The 22,179-nt window shown below is 40.0% G+C and overlaps 1 protein-coding gene across 4 annotated transcripts in view; it reads left to right on the top strand.

The window, feature by feature from the left end:
• Positions 1–22,179, top strand: part of LOC145992070 (coronin-2B-like) — a 165,045-nt gene that overhangs the window by 52,392 nt on the left and 90,474 nt on the right. The window contains exon 1 of one of the 4 annotated variants that reach the window (XM_083128267.1): positions 14,421–14,554. The exons of the other annotated variants lie outside the window; for them this stretch is intronic. The gene's annotated coding sequence lies outside the window, so the exon portion shown is untranslated. Of the gene's footprint in view, positions 1–14,420; positions 14,555–22,179 lie in introns of those variants that run through there. 4 annotated transcript variants of the gene reach the window in all.

The following is a 22,179-nucleotide window of genomic DNA, read 5'->3' on the forward strand; positions in this document are numbered from 1 at the left end:
CGGTCAGGGGCGTGATGCTGATCACATCACCCCCACTCACGACCCGATCAAGAAAGTGTGGGGCGTTACCCCCACACCCCCTATACGCCTTCATGGCGTGGCGCTAAGCACAGGGGAGCACTTTACCTTTTTTTTATGAGTTACTTTACCTTTCCAGTCACTGGTGTACCCGGAATTTTTTTCGGGGAGGCTGGAATTGCAAAGGTGAATAGTACACCCAACGGCGATAGAAACAGTACGCGAATTGTCCATTTTCATTCGATCTGTAATGCACAATGTAATGATAATGAATTGAAATAAAGACGTCAATAAGGAGAGGACAATTGCGTGTTTCACACCAACATAATTTCATTCTTTAAAACACCACAGGATGTAGAACAAAAAGTAAGGAAAATAGAGATGGACAATTTGCATACCATTATCTTTGCCGTTGACTGTACATTGTTGCTTTGTACGGGAGTGGAATATACAATTAGGTGTTTCGTTTATTTAGATATTTTCACACTCAAAAATGACATTCGGGAGTCATTTCAAGGGATGTTTACATTTAACACTGGTTTACCCGAGTTTTTCACTGTTTGTATTTGAAAATTTTGATTTTCTCAATTTCGGATGAGCTGCAGCTCCCATCATTCCCTCTCTGTATAAGCCAGTGTTTCCAGTACACAATTTCAATGGTTCCAATTGGCTAATCTGTGCATAATAAGACTTACATATAAAACATTATTTCGAATGTTTGTAGCTAATATGAACCTTCTTGTGTAAATGTACATATTCGTTGAAATTTTGTAAAAAAAAAAAAAAAAAAAAAACATTCTACAACTGTTGCTGTCATATCCGTTATCCGTGAAAGAACGGTTTGTTTCTGAAGATATTAATGACTGTGAATTTTTAAAAACTATTCAGTGCATGTATTTAATTAGAAATTAATTAGAAAACATCCTCAACATCGTCAGTAAGTTAGAAACCTTTGTTACCACTGTTCCAAAAATAATGATCATTCAAACTCAGGATGATCAAGCAATGCATAAAGTTAGTGAAAGTTGTAATGAATAATCCCATTCAAATGCGTAATTTATTTTGTCTATAACCACTAGCGTATGCAGATTTTTTTTTTATCAGCTGAGGCTGGGATATCACAAAGTGGATATCACATAGCTGCGTTCTAGGTATAGAGACCGGGTACACTACAAAATATTTCGTAATTACAACATTAACCTTCGTTTAAAAAGTTGGTCAAGGACAGAAATGGTCGGGGGTCATTTTAAGGCAAGTTTGCATTTACTACTTTGGATTTTTCCTAGTTCATTTAATGCTTTCATTTGAAAATGTTGATTTTCTGACAATTTCGGGAAGGGATTTTTTTTCGAGTATGTCTTCGATTTTTTATCATCGCGAGAACAAGAAAGGGCCTTTTGTTTCCAAACGATGGCTCTCTGAAATTCTATAAATAAAAAATGGATTGTCCGACCGTGATGAAATTTTAGTACGGTGCAGGCAGATAGGTATTAAACACAATTTTTAGATTTTTAAAATTTGTAGCAGTGACAGCCTACAGTTTCCACGGTTCAACGGACATCACTATTTTGATGAATTTTTGTCTTACATCCTGTGTTTTTAAGCGATGGATTTTTATGTATGCTGGTGCAGAAATTTTCAACAGCTTGTTTTGAATTTTCTTTTAATTCTTGAAGCTCTTATTGGGTCAAATAAAGTTCACGAACATGGTAAAACTCATGGATCCCACTGTACATCTTTACTCTGTTGAATACAAATGGTATAAAATCGGTCGCAATGTGAATTGACAATGATAATTGATTTTTATTAACAGATGCAAGGAGCTTCAACACAAGACCAATATTATATTTGTAGGAGTACCGAATACTAAGAAAGTTTGTTTCCAAAAATTGATAATATCAGTTTTTTGACAAATTTTGATGTACTTGTTTCTTTGTAAGTCCGGTATAATTGGGATCCAAACTCTAGTATCTATAATTTTTGATTCGTAGTTGCAACTCCAATACACAAGCTCATCGCACACCATTGTTAGGCACTTACGTGCGAGAAAACGTCTTACTCGATGAACTTATAAAACTGGTTTATTTGTTTATTGTTCTTTGCTTACACACAGAAGCGAATGCATTGCTTATTTACAGAAAGCGTATTCACTGCATGTACTTTCCGTGCAGTATTTTCACGTGGGAGTTACACCTTGGATTTTAAATGCACAGGCGAGACGTAAGTAGGTGAGGTGCAACAAGTGGGGCAGCTGCAAGGGTGTTTCTTTCAATCGCCGTGTCACTGCAGGGAACATCTGTTGAAAAGCTTTCGATCCATTCTTGGTCCCGAGGTGATTTTGAACCTACTTCGTCACTTTCCTTCATGACTGTGCTAACTCTGAAGCAGTGTTGCCATGTGTTATTACCGGACACGATTTGCATGCACTAAAAATATGCAGTAATGGAATTTTACCGAAAATTTACATGCATATTTAAGTTTGTTTAAATTGGTGGGACTACCTCCCACGTCACGAAATATCCACCCCCCCGCCCCCCCACCCTCTCGCCCTGACATTTATTTTTGGGCATAGTTACTTTCCGTCAATCGAGTTTCATATAGACTCGGAGAACACTTTTCTTTAATCCTTATGTGGCTCAAGGATAAAAATCACACAACTAATAGCAGAAACGGGGTCGAGTTTCGATTTCGCCACCGAAATTCCCGGGTCTAAATCCAAGCCTGGACATGGTTGTTCTTGTGATCAATTTCATCTTATCGTCGCGATAAGCCTAAAGTGGCAGAAAAGCGGTGGAAAATACAAAAATACAATACAAAATTTAAGTCCATTTTTTCTGTTCACGTGCGTTGCTTGAGACTGGGCCGACAGTTTCAAATAGGACCCGAAACACTGTAGAATCTATCTCCGCCGGGGATCGAATCCGAACCCCTTGTTTACAAGGCGACAGTAATACGACTATGCCCACAGCAAGAACCAATAAGTGCCACCTAGAAATGCCACCATCTCTGGCAGATTGGTTAGTGAAACACGCTGTGGGAAATGGAGTCCTTTAAAAGGTTCGAATCCTGAAAAACACATATCGTTGTGTTTTCGTCATCATCTAGCCAACCTCCGTAGCGGAGTGGTTAGCACAACGCGCTACAACGCCAAGGTTCCAAGATTCGGATCTTGGATTGGATTTCCTTTGCGACTGTCCCTTCATCTTATCACTCATCCTTATCTTCCCGATTAGCTAAAAGTGGAAGAAAAGCGAAGTAAAATGAAATATATGAATCAACCAATCAGTCGTCATCATCGAGCTCATCATTAATTCTAGTCGCGGTAAACCCAACATATAGAAAAGTGACGTGAAAGAAACAAAGTAGATTGTTTGATTTGGTTTATTTTACTTCGCCTTTCTGCTACTTTTTAGCTAATCCCGAGGATGAAGGTGTTACGCCCTGTGTATCTTGATAAATTTAGTACAACATTTATAAAAAAGGTAAAGTGTTCCCCTGTGCCCCACACTTTCTTGATCCGGTCGTGAGTGGGGGTGATGTAATCAGCATCACGCCCCTGACCGCCTTTACCCTCCAGGTACCCATGTTATTCGACGCTGGGTGGGCGCCGGGGCCGCTTCCATCGTTAGAAAAGTTCCCGGATTTGAACCGGCCGGGGATCGAACCCGAGACCTTTAGCATGGTAGTCAGGCGCGTTACCGACTGAGCCACCGCGGCCACTAAGTACAACATTTATAAAAGAAAGAAATAGAAAATGTATAAGGTTAAAAGTTAAAGATTGTAAAAGAGTAGAGTTGATTGTTCCAATAAATGAAACGTTATGACGTAATTGAATGAACTCCTATCAAATGTCAGAAGAAGTTGATGTACTAACCTTTATGTAATAAATTAATGGCGGAAGTTTTAAATCTTATATTTTTTATTGTATAAGTATTTGATATAAATGTGCAAGTATTTCTTAACAGTAAAAGATGTATCAAAACCTTTTGAATGATGTATCAAACTCAACTTTTGTAATCACTACACATTGTAGTGTACATGAAAAAATATTTTGTCTTTATAACCTACTAGTCAGGGGTTCGAGAATACAGAAATCGGGTATAAATACGACGACAATTCATGGTAAAAAGGAGTGGTTTCTTGATATCCGCTCTTGCGTGGGTCTGTTACCAGGCCTAGTGTTGAGTCGCTCACACCCCGCAAAGCTCTCATGAACGATCTCAGTCGGATATCAAAGAAATCGAAACAGTAATCACGTTTCTCAAGGACCCGATTTCTCAGTCTCGCGCTCCTAGTTTCCGTATGTTTGTAAATGAACTTTCAAGAATAAAAACTGGTTAAATTCATATCCTATAGTTCGAGTTTTCCTTTTACTCAACTGAGATGGTTCCAGTATGGACTGATGGAGTCCTCATGTTGCTGACTACAGGAGCTGTGGGTAATTAACTCAATTCTTATCACATCGTGTGTCTGTTAAGATACAGTGTCGAGTCTCTCACACCCCGCAGTGGTAGGAAGGTAAGGAAGGTGAGTGATGATATGAAGAAATTAATGAAGTGATGCAAAGTACATCCATGCCCAAGCCGGGATCTGAGAAATAAAAGAAAAATAGAAATTTAACTTAAGCGCTGCCTCGTATGGTGTAAAAGTTGATAGTTGGCAACGAAGTCCATATGTAGTACACTAAATATTTAGTCCGCTGCACAATTTACTGTCTTTAACGTTTTCTCTTCATTTTTTCTAACCTGACAGTCAGCATGTAGAAGATCTTCAATCAGTCTTCTCGTTGATTACATGTAACCCCTTACTTATGGGTGTAACTTTCATTCGTTTTCTTCTGCGAGGCAAAAGAGAACAGTGTTGCCACATATAAATATATTCAGCTAGGATGTATTCATGATACGCAGTAAATAATTGTTATGGACAATCTGGAAATTAGATTAACATTTTCCGATATATGTACCATTTTGTATTTTATGTAAGTCGTATATTTCGTGAATTTCCCTGTCCTCTTCTCTGTGTAAAATAGTGAGTCCTTACGAAACTGGAAATACTGCAACACATATAAGGAATGACAACTCCAGAATTTGTCTGAAGCCAGATCTGATAAATAGGGTGGGTTCTCAAGACTAGAGAGAAGTAATAAGTTGTTTGTTGTCTCAATATCCTGGAAGAAGTGAACATTCAGAATCTGAGACAAATGTAAAGTATTTTAATGAAGTAACATACTAACTGACACTCTAGTCTTCTTAAACCCGATGGTTTATGGCTGCAGCAACACCAGCTTTCCAGCTGTCCCTATCCTGGGCAAGATCAATCCAATCTTTTCCATTCCTACCGATTTCCTTTAGGTCCATCTCCAGTCTTCGCCTTCCTACAGGTCTCTTACCATCTGGTCTCCCAACAAGAATCCAGTAAACTCTTCTTTCCTCTCCCATTTGTGCCACATGACCTGCCCACCTACGTCTTTTTGATTTAATTATTCTAATAATATCTGTGGAGTTCGTTTCCATGAAAGATAGCTTATTTGGTTGGACTCGCAGCCAATATAAATAATCCTCTGTGCAGTGCCTGAAGTGACAGTGAGACAGCTTGGAGGATGCTTTGCGAAATAACTGCTAACTGGGGTGATAGATACCATCCACCCGCATCCTTCCTCACTTCGATCACTGGTTGCAGGGAAATTATGTGTTCGTAGTTTGGCAACACTGCAAGAGCAGTTGATTCTTTCTCTGAGCGTTAGTTAGTATTCAGGTTGGGAAAGCTCACGAGTAGACATGGCCATCAGCAGGGAAATTTTAAAGTTTTGAGAAACGAAAGTGTAATCAGTCTCTGCACCGTGAAAAGGCAATTGCACGTGGGGTAATTATTCGTGGTTTCTTCAATAGGGTTATCTTGGTTCAACACGTGGGACCGCTGCAATCACTAACAGCACTTAAACGCTCAATAGGTGCAAGCATAATTAAAGCAGTGTTTAACAAAAGTTTATGTCAGCGTTACGCACAGATAAGCTGATCCGGATTGGATCTAGAATTTGAAGCGGATCTGAACCACAAAAACTTGCTCCCATCAGGAATCGAACCCTTGATTTCAGTTCGAACCTTTTAATTACTATGCTGTCTGTAAGTAACTAAAACAACAATCAACGAATGGAAGTAACAAGAATCTAATGGAAATAATGGTCGCCCGGATTAGAATGAGAATCGACTGATGGGGACGTGAAGGTCCCATTGCAGAAACTTGAGATTTTGAGGCGTGCTGGACGTATTCTTCCTCTGCCTCAATACATACAGTTACTCACAATGTTGTTCGTACAGATGAAGTGTGAGAAATAAACGAAAGCAAAAATTACAATAAGCCTTAGTACTTAGATGAGGTATTCTCCCTACATGTAGTTATTACACATATTGTATTGTGATTTATTTACAACCCTTTGTCCCCCATAAACTTTATTAATAACAAAAAAAACATACATTTTAACACAAACATGCTACTTTGATGCCACATTTCTGTTCGTACAGTTGCAATTGAAACATAAAAACAAACATAAAATTGTTACAAAATGAGACAGTTTAATAGCCAGATGCATAACCCTTGGCGTTAATAACTGCTTGGCATCTCCTCTGCATAGAAGCGACAAAAGTCTTGCAGGTGTCTGTGCTGATTCCCTCCCACTCTAAAGCGACGTCCTTCTTCAGATCTTTTGACTTGCTCTCATGTTTATGGACACGTTCCTTCAAAAATGTCCATAAATGCTCAATCGGATTCAGATCTGAACTTGGAGCTAGTGTTTTCAACTGCTTTAGTAGTCAAAATCAGCCAGTCCCTGTTGAGTTGAGCAGTATGTTTGCTGTCGTTATCCTGCTGGAATGTGAACACACGTGGCAACCCCATTTACTGGGCACTCTTTTTCATGTTATTCTTAAGGATATTATTACAGACATGTTTGTCAATGTTTCCAACAATGACTTGCATTTTCCCAACTCCTTTAGTGGACATACAAGCCCAGATCATAATGGATCCTCCACCATGTTTTACCGTAGGCGTTGTATGGTATTGGCAACATTGTCCTGCGTATTTGCCTTCCTCCACACTGGTCACACCATCTGATCCGTGCAGGTTTATTTTGGTTTAATCGGACAAAATCACGTTGTTCCAAAACTCCTGATCCTTATGAAAATGCTCTTTGGCAAATCCGACTCTGTCGATACGTTGGTCCTGTACGAACAACATTGCGAGTAACTGTATACTCTGTCCAGGGAATCTCTGGAGAGAGCGAACGGAAAGAAGTCTCTGCGCAAGTAGTGAGTCGAGAGGACTCGACCAATGAATGCGTGAGTGCAGGAAGAGGAAAATGCGGCTTTAGCTACCAGCTGGAACTGCTTCGCTCCACCCACTCGCTTTCTCCCCTTATGCGCGGCCTTGCTCCATAGATTCCCGGGACAGAGTATAGACGCCATCTGCGTGAAGTGCTCAGTGGGTCCAGTCTTTTAAGGTGGTACGACACAAGGAGCGGACAGATTCCTGTAAGGTCACGGCATCGATGAATTTCCGGCCGCGTAGGTATTTGCTCTTTTATGATGTCAAACAAGGCGTAATCAGAGGGTGCAAGGTCCGGGGAGTATGGAGGAAGTTTCAGGATATACCCGAGTTCGTGTAGTTTAGCCCTAGCCTGTGCAGACACGTGGGATCTGGCGTTTTCGTGTAAAAGAAGGCGTGTTTGCCCCATTTCTCAGGCCATCTTTGCTGAATTATCCGACAGAGATGATTGGTGCTGTTGATCCTTTCACCGGGATTAGAGATGTTCGTGGGCATCTAGGACTGGCACTCTCTTGGTCTCACTCTCAATCCGTCCATGTACGGTCACCGACAATAAAAATGGGACACCCAGATCCTGAAATACTCTTTCCTGCAAGGCGGTATGCGTGTTGCCTAACTCTACGGCTGTGATAGAAGATTCTATTAAAATCCATTTATCGCCGTAAAGTTAGGCAACACACACAACGCCCACCAAGGAAGCGAGTATTTCAGGATGTAGGTGTCCCTTTTTTTTGCCGGTGACCGTACGCCCGCATCCAACGAAACACAACAGCTCGGCCACGAACGTCACATTCATCCCCCGGGCCAGAGGTGGTCACCCTCCGGAGGGCAGACCCCACCCTCCCAAGACTTGTGAGGGTGAGGGTAAATGGCGAGTTGAGTGTGACGAAGGTTGAACGAAAATCACCTGTGCACTGGGCAGATGCTGCTACTAGCCTTCCTTTTTATAGTATTTTTAAGTGCACTTGATGTACAGATGGGTTAATCGGGACTGGGCCTTCTTGAAGTTGGATGCGAACCACCATGTGCTTCGAAGCCTGGCGACCCTGAATACGTTGCCGAGTGTAAAGTTTTGAATTTTCAGGAAATCTTTTGTTCACATATCTAAACAGGATCCTAATGACCAACCTTAATAGGTTTTCACTAATTAGCTCACGAAGAGCCTCTGACTCGTTTAATACAAATTATTTATTTCCTCTGCAGTTACTGAGAAACAAATGAAGTGTACGAACGCGTGGGGGAAAAAGAGCAAACTCGTGTCAACACATCTCGAGTGTGTCACCACTAGCACTTGGATTTTCTCAAGACATTTGTTCCTTTCAGCAGGTCACTTTATATTCCATTACGGCTTGCAATGCACGTTTCCGAATTAAGCGAACCCGCCCCCAAACACAATACAATCACAATCAATTGTACATTTCCTTACATGCAAAGGATACGAGGCTAAGGTAACTTTTTTGTTTGAGAGCGACCCACATCCCACACTTCGCAAGGAGAAAATGCCGCTATTGTGCGAGTACATGCTGTTTGATCCTTTCCCGTATTTTTCTCATATTCTTGTTGTTCCAATACGTGTACAGTTTAGCTCGTAAAAGTATAAGTAAGCGGTGTGAGGGACACGCGAAATCATTGTCTCATTATAATATGTGGCGGGTGCCGGCCTATTTTCCGATTTAACAAATTTTCTCCGTGGTAAAAGTTTTACTTCAATCTAGTAACTTAGTTTCATTTTTCACACCACTAAATGTTAAAGAAAAATATCTGTATAGATCGACCACAAGGAAAAAAACCTTGGGACGAAAAGTCCCCGCGCAGCTTTCCCTTCTTCCCTCCACCTCGGGCCATAAGGAAGCATGCTCCATTCTCCCCCTCCCCTACTCGCGGGGGTACGGTGCACAGGAGTCGCTGGTCTGCGCAAGTCGTTTTGCTCGTGGTTCCACTATACTACTGCTACTTGGGTATTCTTGCGGTACTTTGTTAGTAACACAACCATATTGATATTTGTAGGAGGGCGAGAGGGGACCCCTCCTCTGGTTTTTTGCATCGCCTGATTACGTCAGAAATGATTTAGGTGGAGACTAAAAAGTATTTCCTATAAGTTTTAGTATGGGGCGGTTAGATGTCCTGGGTTCGAATCCCTGGGTGTTCTTTGTGAGTGCCCCCTTATTCTTTTCATCTTATCACTCATCTTCATAGTTGCGATTAGCCAAAAGTGCAAGGAAATAACCTAATTCAATCAGTCAATCACGTATCCGGTACTGACAAGGTGAGTCAAGGCTTGGGAAAGTGAGTTTTGGACGGGACTTCCTGTAATCAGTGGCGTGCCCAGAATTTTCGAAAGGGAGGGGATACGTGTACGTTTTATTAATAGTCGACCCTAATTTTTGCCATCTTTCCCTGCCTTTAACGTTCTCGTTTTTAGGAATACTGGGCAAAAAGGGGGGGTTATAATCTCCCCCTTGGGCACACCACTGCTTGTAATGGTAAGGCACCCTTATGTATTGATATGCCAAGGTTCTAGCGCGCACTAGCCAGCCATTCCAGAGAAAATACGCTTCAAAGTTTCAAAGATTTCCATGTCCATTTCATGATTCGGACTAACAAGTGTCCCGTTGGCCCCGTGGTAACGTATAAGTTCCACGCGCCAAGGTTCTGTGTTCGATTCCAGTTCGATTTACATTTATCTGGAGCAACTATTTATTGCGAATATTAATCCTTTATTTGCTCTGCAATAATTGAGATTTTACCCTCGATAGACAGATAGACAAACCAAATTACACTGAAGTATAGCGGGTTGCATAACATCCACTGATGTAACTTTCTTTGTAGCAAACAATGATGGAAACTTAATTTTGTTCTCCACTTACCGCTACATTTTTTCACACCGCTGACGTTCTCAAGCCTATTCCACGCCGAAGACAAAACATTACGTCCATGTAAGAAGAAATCGATGTTTCAGCATTTATAGGAAGCAAAGTATGATAAAGCAATGATTAGTATTTGTGTTGCTCCACACGTAAAATTGTGTGTGCATAAGTTGCCACAACCTCTCTGTCGCTTAAAGTGTTTTTAAACGCCACCGCCTTCGCTTCACTTGCAATGTTTACCTTTGGGCAAAACCAGTTTGAAGGCCAGACGTCCCACTAGTTGCTCCTTACGGAAGACAATGGACACGATTTAACTGTGAATAACAATGACGCAGAAGCAGTGACTGTGTCGCGTCATCGTTATCTTCTGCGAAGGTGACTGGAGAAAGTGGATGATAATTGGCGGTGTGAAGATGGTAGCGAAGAGTGAAATGAAATGGATGAGTGGATTAGGAATAATCTTGGGAATACAAATCAGGTGTAGAGAAATATAGGGCGCCCGAAAAGTTTCACGTGAATTTTCAAATTCAGTTCTAAATTCTATTTTTTTTTAAATTTTCTAGTTCGCTTACGTATGGAAATCTCCATTACTTTTTTTAAAAATAACGAGTACAGTATGTGTTTTTAACTTGTGTGTGTGTTTTCTGTATCACGTGTATCGTTAAATCAGAATAATAAACATGCCATTATAAATGTCTGCAGTGTTGCTAGCCGAGTTTTAAAATGTGCAGAGATATCATAGAGTCGGCCATGTATTAGAATGTATTGCATAGTTATCCAGGCTGTTACGGGTAGAGGTTTCTGTAGGGGCCACACCGGTGGAAGAATCAATTACTTTGGAATCCAATGTTGTATTAATTAATAAATTACATGTTTTAAGATCACATTTCAAAATGTGTAACTTTGTCTTATTTGCGTATAAAAAAAACCTGGCGCCTGATTTAAAGTTTTGTCTACCCCTGGATCCATGGGGTTAGAAGGAACGTTCAGATAGTGCGTGGTCAAATCGGTTTGTTAGGGGTCGTTGGAAAGAACAGTTGCGTAATTCAATCCAGTAAAGGAATGAAAGAAAATTGACGCATACATAAGAAGGAAAACTAGGCTGTACATGTAAGTTATCATCTGTTCATAGTAGAACGGGGGAGGGGAGTTATTGAATGGAATATACTTTCAGGTTATGACAATCGCAGCTCGAAAGCTTTACTCTGTACTCCGAATGCATTTGTGTTACCGTTTCACTTAGGCTGCTAATCCTAAAACCTGAACAGTCTAACTCCACAAGTGTTAGGCTACTAATCAGAAAACTAGGAAACTTTGAACCAGCACAACAATATCAATTTTTGTATACTTTTCCGTTAAAAAAAAGTATGCAGCTCTGCTTGATCATCCACCCTATTCGTCAGACCTGTTACGAACCACCCCTTAAGAATTTCCCGTGTGCGTATGTATAAAAGCGTCTATGCTTGCTTCCCCCGCACAATTCTTGGAAATGTACACGTTTAAGGTCGCATGTACCAAATTTTAACGCATTTTATTTATTTTGTAAGACTGCAGGAAAACATTTGGCCGAATATTTTTCTTTTGCATCTTTTTCGTGTGGTTAATACGTGCCACTGCATTGATTGATTGATTTTGTTTATTTTACTTTGCTTTTCTGCCACTTTCGGCTAATCCTGAAGATGATAAGATGAAATTGATGAAGGGACACTCACTCACAAACACCCATGCCCAGACCGGGATTCAAACCCGGAGCCCGTTCCACTGCATTTTGACGATTGCGAAAATGATATTATGCCAGAGAATGGTTCAAAATAATAAGGAAAGGGTCACCAATTTTTCTAAGAATTACCTTGGAGTATTTGGCCTTGAAGAAAGGTTCCCAAAATACTGGAATTCCCTCGTAGGCACGAAACACATCCGGCTACATACTCACGCGAGTTGCATTGTGTAAGGACAAAGAAATGTTCCGTTACAGCAACGTAACAGGTTGCACTGCTCGACCCGAAGGAATTAATTAGCGTGGCGAGAGAATATCTATCGGCTGAATGCTAGATGTGCCTTCCGTGTCCGTGGGAGAAAAGGGCCGAGGAAAATGGAGAACCAGCACGCCATCGATGCCGTTCGAGATTAGCGGCTGCTGCGTAACATTACCTAACTGTGGAAGATGGTTTCACTCTGAGAGAATTCTTGCCTCGAACATCTGCTCCTGCGATGTAATGTTTGAGCTGTATTGTGTACGCTGGGGCAGAAATCCAGCATCAAAGAATTCCGATTCTTGCAGTCCTTCCCGTTGGCTGACGGGATTCTCAACTGGTCGGAGTTGTCCGTGTACCTGGTGCCTTTAAACTCTTCGTAAGGAAAGGGGTCTAAGCTTTTGATAGGTATTGAGAAAGAGCTTCTCGTCTCTTTTCTTCTGTCTGAGAGGGAGAAGGCCAACTTAGCCCCTCCACAGGTTAAGTTTGAAGCAGGTTTTATATATTAATCCACACGAGAGCGACATCTCCCGTGCCAGTCTTGCCTCAACTGTCGATCTTTCATGTCACAGGCAGTGATAATCGGCAGTCCTGCAGGAGAATATGTTCTGTGCCAGGGTGGATAACAAGATTTTTATTTAAAAAATAATTTTTAATTTTTTTTTTATTTAAATCTATTTTTTTTAAAAAAAACACGCTTAAAATTGCTTGTATGGCTTTGGGCACCATACTACATAAAGATGTTTTTTTTATAGAAAGGTTGTTTGTAATATACGGCTCTGTAAAATATTTGAACAGTTTGATTAAAGCAAATAAATATTACATGTAATTGTAATTTTTTTCTCTGATACTGTATATGAACCTACTATTGAAATGTTTGTTGATAGTGTTAATAAAACTATAATACATTTCAGTAACTTTACTTTAGTGAAAATAAAACATTCTGGATGTACTGTATAATTGTAACTTAAAATATTTTGTAGTCGTTGTAGCTGAATTTTGTTATTTTTTTTGTGATAGGTTTGCAAAATATCAGCTGCCATATTTATTTAGTTTAATGATAATAACACTATTTACGGTTTAACATGATTGGCATTTTGTATATTTTTCTACAGAAAATGTTTGCTGTTTTTGCCCATAAAAATTATTGAATTTTAAATGAAGAGAAATAAATGTAAGTGTGTTTACAGTTTACATATTACATTTCCTTTTGTATGACCTTCACACCATGAGTACATATATTTTGTTTTTTCTTTTTTAGAGCCTAATGAAAACCATTAAGTGCGATCTAAATCAATGTGCGTACGTTTGGGTCTATATATGCGAAAAGTTGCTGTAAACTTGGCCTGTTGCGGGGCTCAGGATCTGGCTCCTGGCCTATATAATCCTTCGTGTTGTCCTGTGATTCTTGTTTGTGTGCGTCCCTTTTACAGCCTCAGCTTTAACCTAGGTTGAGAAATTTTGGTTCTCAAAGACAGTATCGTTTTCAGTTCTTGTTGTAATGAATAAATGGAATAGTTGTAAAATTTGATTATTGAAGTTTATAAGACATATTTTAATGTCTTCTAAGAAGCTGTCCTCAAATTTTGTTTCAGTTCAGGAGCTCATCCCCGTATTGCATGACGGGTAAAAATAGCATATGTGCTTCAACAGAAAACGACGCCAGGGGTCTCTGGTTCGGTCCCAGCCGGAGCACCGATGTTCATTGAGAGTGTTTCTTCATCAATATTTTCGTATCGTCACTCATCTTTATCTTAGAAATTAGCCAAACGTGATAGTAAAGCTAAGTAAAATAAACCAATTCAATCCATCACAAAACAGAAAGATGGTTCCAATACTGCATTTTATGGAAGGAAAAAAATAATTAAAATTGCATCCCCCCCTCCCCCCCCCACACACACACACAATTCGAGAATTGATCTCACTCGAGGAGAAATCCTTCGCCCTCCTCTGATCAGGAAATCTTAATTTCCCAACGAAGCAATCGTTCGCAGCTGTTCAGGAGCTTCCCTTGCTCTCGTCAACACCTTTGTCCCTGTGCCAGCAGAGGCAAAAGGAAGGTGATTTGCTTCCAATCCAGTTTCCCCACTTTGACAACCGAAAGCGTCGGTAAGGTATTCAGAAACAGCTGCTGCTACGAACCACCTGTTCCACTTGTCAGGTCACGTGATGCAACGGAGGGGGAGGAACGGAGCACGTGGTACGCCAGCTAATCACGGTCCGTGACAGTCGTAAGCGATTCCTCGTCTGGTGAACGCGGGTGTCGTTTCCCGCGAGTGTCCGTGTGTTTTGTTCAGTTCGGTGCGAGTGATCGAGGTTCATGCTTTAGCAGGATTCGTCCCAGCATCTCAGAGGAGCAGGTCGCTGGAGAAGGACGTGAGTACTTGAATAACTTTTGGTTGGTCGCCCAGATTTCGCTCTAGGTGTGCGACGTGCAGAAAGAAAGTGTGCACATACTCGAAAGCGGTGGCTAGCATAAGTAATTAATTGTCGGTTCGCTGCTCCCGTAGCTCGTCCGTGGCGCCGAAGTGTCTGAGCGACGGTGTGACGATTTATTCCCAACTCGGGAACTATGGGAATTCGCATGAAAACGGCGCCGTATCAGAAACTGATCTTTAATATTATTAACCAGTGAGGTCCATCGTGTGGTCAGCACGATGAACCCTCATTCGTTATAAGTTTTCGTGACCGGGTTACGCTACTCGTTCGTAGCTCCCCAATTTCCTCACGGTGGCGACCGGTCCCATACACAGGTCGAAATCTCAGGAGAAAAGTTGTTACCTTCCCCCTGGAGACTCGAACCTGCGCGCGTCCCGTCGCCGGAGCCCGAATCATGACCCCGGAACCGCATGGGTACAGTTCGGGACGGAACCGATCTTTGCCAGGAGGATATTTCGGTCAAATGTTTTCCCAACTCGGCAAGTCCTTGCAATTATCTCTGGGAACGACGAAGTATCGGTAACATTCTCATTATACAAGAGTACAAAGCTACACATTTTCAAACAATTTTTGTTAACATTTGAACCAGTTCGGACGGTTTGTATTAAATAATAATGCAACATTACTTTACTTCTCTATTTCCTGGACCCCTTGATTACATGGCTACGCCATCCGGGAGGCCCTGATGTAGTGACTTCAATTCCAACACTAGTTTTAATTTACACATGGCTTTTATACAAATTTATATTTGTACACACACAGTCAGTCATCCCACCCGCAGTAAAGATGAGAACCTCTCAAAAACCGTTACTTACATCTCCCCCTTCCCTCCCGAGGCAATTAGAAGCGCTTCCTGAGTTGGGAACACAGCTCACTTGAAAAGAACAGTTGCTGAATAGTTCATCAATTGGCACTAATTCTGCGCTTTGCAAAATAGTAATTAATATCATAATATGTATATTTACACCACCAACAAAAATACTACTAACATAAAATGAAGATCTATAGGGTGTTATCGTCCCTCAAAAAATAGATTTGATTTCTTCTGAGTGATTTTTTTGCTTTGTAAGAGGATTATGTGAATATAATTTGACGGGGCTCATACATTCGGATAAAATTTGGACTTTTGCCAGAAATTCATATTTTGAATGTTTGCCTCACAAACACACCTGCTAGGGAAATGCGAAAATACCACATTTTAGTAGAAAATATGTTACATGAAATTCATAAATATCGTTCCTAATAGTGTTTTACATTTTCGCTGTACTATATAGTACAAAGCAAAAAAGTAAGTAAGTGCATAAAAACTCCGGGCACTAGTCATCACATTGTGAAATTTCAATGAAGAGAGATTATAAAGTTTGGCTGAAATTGGAAACGCACACAAGTCCGGAGATAACGTGGAAAGTTATCTTGCAAATGAAACTGATAATGCATATCTTTGTGATAGTATCTTATCCGTAATTTTGCAGTAATACTTCTGCATTTCCAGTGCTTGAGATGGTCTTTGATTCAAGCAACTACCCTCATCGAAAATCATTTGCTTCATCCTTTGTATTTCATCTCACGATTTATTGGCAGTTTTCGATATTTAAACTAGGGATGGCCGAACCTCGATAAAATTTTATCCGGATAATTCGAATTATCCGAAATGTTTATCTCCGCGATGACGTCGTTGCCTTGTAATCAATGGGTACCGGGTTCCATGTCCGGTGGAGGCACATAGTGGTTCGGATCTCACTTTAAAAAACTGTAGGTCCAGACCCGATTAGCCTTATGTGCATAAAGTGGACCTAAAACACCAAATGAATATCACATTTTCCGAACAGTTTTATCGTTTACTTAATTGCTACTTAATATCGTGCCGCCTGGCTAGGGTAATATTTAATGACGTTTAATTTTTATTTGCAGCTTAACAGTGGTTTCCCTATTGCACTGCACGAGATCTAAATTGGGATTGTTATCGAGCCATGAAAATCCTGCCCACGCAATGAGCTTACAGGTGTTTACGTATTGCATCCTGTCACGTTTCCACTCCAGCCAGATATTACGGTATCAGATTTTCATGTTCCATTTGTTTGATACGAGCACTACACTATTGTCTATCATATAACAAATATGTTTGATTTTTACTCCTTATAGTTGATCAACATGTCTCAAACTATTTTTTGACATCTTTCAGCTAGATGTTGAAATCTCTCGACTTCCTTTCAAGAACTAATATTGAAAAAATAATGTTTGGCATCGTTCTACTACTTCTTACATCTAAATTATACCGCCGTATGTTATAAAAGCATAACGTATTAATGTAATTATTACATTATACTCATCAAGAAAGTATTTTAATGACTTCAAGTTCACCGGATATAGTGTCTTTCGTTTATTTTCCCAATTTATGACTAGACTGAAGATTTATATGAAAATGCAATTTTGTATTGGCGAAGTACAGTATAGCTCAATTATAATACGTTTTTCCTGTACCTTTTAACCAAATGCAAGTGAATGATACAACATTTATGTTACATATTTTGAATATGTGAGAAATTTTCAAGTTTGTTACTTGTTTTAGCCAAAAATAATGTTTTCAAATTGGAAACCAGGGGTACCGGGTTCGAATTCCGGCCTGGGCCTTTTAGTGAGTGTACCATCAATTTCATCATGGGTCCTCCCCGTAGCGCAGTGGTAGCGTCGTCGCTTTGTAAGGGTCCCGGGTTCGATACCGGTGGAGGCGCATAGTGGTTCGGATCCCACTTCACACTGTAGGTTCAGTCCCAATTAGTCTTACTGTGCATAAAGTGGACTTAAAACGAACTCGATCAATCAATTTCATCATATCACTCATCCTCACGTTCGCGATTAGGCAAAAGTCTCAGAAAAGCGATGTGAAATAAACCAAGTCAATCAAATTAAAATTAATATTGCACAGTGCGTTTACTCTTTTTACTTTAATACTCGTTCGGCGCCTCCTTGCCCTCGACGCCCGTCGCGACCGCCCCCTACATACTTGATTCTAGCAACAAAGTTGTTGTGTGTGTTGCACTCAAGCACTTGACGGCTGAGCATTAAATCATATGAAAAAGCTCCCGTCTGTTTAGCTAGCGATGTAGAACAGTTCAGCAACCTCGTTAATTCATGACGAACGCACGCTATCGTCACCATTGTTCACCACATATGAAATGAAGTAAGGCTTGGGGGCAGCGATTTGTATGGAAACTGATAGCAGGAGGCACGATCCTTGGGCACCAACTGGAGATTAGTCTGAGCTTTCGCATTAGTCGTGCTTGCGACTATTACTATAAAGACAATGGAACAAGCCTTTTTAATTCGTAATGGTGTTCTCGTATGCATAATTCTGTTTGAAGCTCTTGAATTTATTTCAATTTCTCACCCATTAATTAATTAACTGGGGATTTTTACTTTCGTTGTTTTCGTGTCATTTTTACATAAGAAATAAGAATAATATTAAAGGAGAAATTGCAGTTCAGCCTAAATTCGTGCAATAAGTTTATTTTGTATAAAAAGTACTTTTATGTTTCAAGTATTTACGTATAGATTCTATTCTTAGTCTTTGATTGATTGATCTGTGTCGTATATTGGTTAACTTTACAGACCATCAACCTTTTTAAAATTTGTTTCTAGCTTTTCTGTTTTACTACACTCCGCTGTCTTAAAAAGCGTGTCATGTGATACTTTGTCGTTTGACATATATATTGTTTGTCTTGTGTTAAACCGTTTCCACGCAGAATACATGTATGTATCATTCGCAAATTTTCTTGCGAGTTTTTGCTCTTCCTTCTTACTATTTGGACAATCACAAACGCACATGGACAGGACACAAGTCCAGACGCCAGAGCCTTGCTAGTCTGCAAATGAGGTCCAGGGTGTACTACGTGGAAGAGAAGTTCGCATTGGGGTGTCTTTAGAAAGAGTCACACTTACACCCCTTGTTAGACAATGGAAAGGTACTTTGTAAAAATATGTGAATTACATACAGTTTTCTCATACAGTAACTTCATTCTAGCTTTCAAGAACCCTAAAAATATATGTATGAATTTCAAAAACTGGCTGTTCTTTTTCTCTTTTTTCTGAAGACCATCTAGGGAGGTTACAAAATCCTAAGTAAACACTTAACAATTGAAAACGTGTTCTTTGTTGTTGTTGTTGAGTTTGATTGTAATAATGCTTTGTGCACAGAAAGACTAATTGGAACTGGACCTACAGTTTATAAAGCCGAATCCTAACCAATGTGTAGTATGCCTCGACCGTGTATGGAACTCGGAACCCCTTGGTTACAAGGCCAGGACGTTAACACTACGCAATCGGAAGGCAGGTTTGTTCGTAAATAATATACGTATGTATATGGATTTACAATTGTATTTCTGTTTTTTAAGTAAACTATTTTGTTTCGCTGTGGTCCAGTCGTCTGACTGCCATGCGGGAGACCCACGTTCGATTCCCTGTGTGGGTGATCTCAGGTGCGAGATTTTCTAGCAATAGTTCTGCGTTCTGGGGCTCACCATCCTCTAACCAATGGGTGGGGCAACCCCGAGGACTAAAGGCGGCCGGAACTTGGTGCTGATGACATCACCCCCAACATGATCGAGATTGAGTATGTGTGGGGCCATACATACCTCCACACCTGAACTACCTTTCATTTTAGAAATGGTATAATAATAATAAATAAATAATTATCCTTTCTATTCCCCACTTAATCCATACTTTTCTGTTTCCACGTCCCAGCACAGGCTGCTGCTACATGGTTTTTCTCTCGACAAGGCCGTTGTAACACTTTGCTACAGGTGACAGCTTGCGGGACACGTGAATGAAGGCTGTTGTTTGTTGCCGTGAAAGATTATGGTAACGATATGGTAAGCTACCCGTGGCATGTGCAATTCGTTGTGTCGAAGCAGGATATTACATTTCTTTGTTTGTTTCTACTCAAGATGCCTGTTGTTACGTAATGCCATTAAATATCAGTTGACATTCACCAAGAACACGGTGGCATTTATGTTTTTATTTAAGCTTCTAATCGGCGAAGAAGAAACCTTTCTGCAACGTCTTCGGAGCGTGTATCGGTCGGTCTTGGAAACGTGTTATCTCTTTGAATATTGCTTGATGTACTTCGATATGTGGTGTGCCAATGTACAGCCATGTAGTTGAGAACTCGCCAAAGACCATTTCAGTATCCCTCATCATGCGTTTATTTTAGCTCAATTTTACTTAAGGTTGTAGGCCCAGTTCCGATAAATATATCTGAGCACAACGCTTTAAAATGAAAAACATAATTTTTTAGTCCACTTGATATTTCAGAAACCATAAATCCGTTAATTGTTTTCGATTGATCCATTTGTTTGTCGAACGTCATCGTCACGTGCTATGAGATATGCCCACATATCTTTACGCCTTAGTCTTCTGATCTGAAACTATGCCCCGTGTGATACGAAATAGCTTGAGAAAGTCAAATATTATCCTGCGATAACGCTGGCCCACATCTACAAGACCATTAGAATTAGTTGTATATATGTTGTTGAATCGTAAGGTTATTTATTCATTATGTTTCCATTTCAATTTCATATTACAAACATTTTAATAAATGCATTGGCTTAGGTTAATTTATTTTGTAGATAAGCCACTCTAAATATTCTGTGGTGTATCAGAACCTAACCTAACCTAATAGAACTCGAGTGAGAGTTAAAATGCCTGCTCATAGATAGCTACGACACAATCAATCAAAAATGTTACGCGTCATGTTTGTTGACCAACTGAGATAAGAACGATGCTTCTGGAGCGCTCACAATCGAAATTTATTTGTACAAGTACAGTAGAACGTCGATTATCCGCAACGTCAGTTATCCGCACACTCAAAAAAGCAAGATTCATTTTTGAACAAATTTAAGCAAATTTCTTCAACTGTACATTGGTTGTTCTATTGAAAAGGATGCGAGATTTAGCGGCAAAAAAATTCTGATTAATTATTGTTCTGCATAAATAACACAGTACAGGTACAGTACTGTAATTATATTAAAAGTATTTTCTCATGTCTTTTCTTTTCTTGTACTGTCTACTGTATGTATGAAATAAACCTGTACTGTACGTGGTTTCTTTGTTAAATAAACACATGTTTGATTATCGTTATCCGCATAACCTTCGGTCCCAATTGAGGCGGATAAACGACGTTCTACTGTAACGAAATATCAGTATATCTTTATTTGAAACAGAAGCTGAAATGAAAATATCTTTCCACAATAAAAATAGTGTTATTTCATCAGAGAAGAAATATATATAAGTATGTCAATTTTTTAAGAAAATATGTTGTCCTTTTGCAACTGATCTGCTGGCGTTTTTTATTGTAGTTTGCAAATAATGCTGTTCGCTTCCTGCCTTTGCACGTAGAGATGGTATTTATTGTTTCAACTCGTATTTCAACTGACCATAATTTAAATTTAACCACATTGCAAAGGTATGATGATGTAATGTTTGTGGGTGTCTATACGCAAATTTGAAATTTCATTTTCACTTTTCAAAATTAGCAAGTTGTCAATTTCATTATTGTTGCCATGAAATATAAACCCTTCATTAATTATAAATACAATAATTTAATGTGCTGGTGGATGGAGCATTAAAGGTTCGTGCACACTTTAATATATTTTAAATGAAATCTATGGCAAAATCTATGCTTCTTAAAATAAGGAAATATGACAATATTGTACGTTCAATGTTGAATGGAAGTCATGGATAACAAGGTCCTAATTTTGTCAATTTTTTAGATAGGTTGGCACGCGTAGATTGCGGGTTCTTTCTTCCCCAAACTTAAACAGTTCCTAATCGTAACAAAGAGATCAAATCCAATTTTTTTCAGCTGGTCCTTTACAGGAGAGAAAAATCGTCGAATTTGCTGTTTGCCTATCATTTAAACAACGTTATACTCCAGAATCGTTCTCATTCTTTGCTATAACGACGCCAGGCGTCCCGGGTTCGAATCCCGACCTAAGCGTGGGTGTTTGTAAATGTCCATTCATCATATCGTCACTCATTCTATTTGTCCCATCTTCGCAAATAGACAAAAGTGGCACAAAAAGCGAAGTAAAATAAACTAAATCAATCAATAGTTCTCATTGTTGATTCGAACCCTGGATCCATTGAGCGAGAACCGTTTTGGACCGCAAGCAGCGTGCCCGTGAATAGGCGCGCGAGCCGTGGGGCATTGTCATTAATTGCGTGCGTGCCGGATGCATGCTGGTGGTAAGTGGGCCCTGATTCCTCCCAGTGACGGCTGCGGGCGAGTGAAATCTCTCCAAACCTCGGTGTTTCTAGAAATTGACCGGCTCGGAAAGGTTTTTCCAACGGCAGTAGAGCGCCTGGTTTTTATGCTATTTACCTGACACCAGCATATCTACTATTTATTACAGCTGATCAAAATTTATGGCACGTTAGTGATTTCATTTGCGTTATTTGTGTTATTATATAATGTCTTACCAATGTTGTCCTGTACGTACACACCCCAACGAGGCCGTTAATCTCTTTTGGAAGATAGTTTGCCGGAACTTTTCCGTAATGGCTTT

The sequence above is a fragment of the Lepisma saccharinum genome, chromosome 1 (genome assembly GCF_977018435.1).
Source record: "Lepisma saccharinum chromosome 1, izLepSacc3.1, whole genome shotgun sequence".
Taxonomy (NCBI): Eukaryota; Metazoa; Arthropoda; class Insecta; order Zygentoma; family Lepismatidae; genus Lepisma; species Lepisma saccharinum.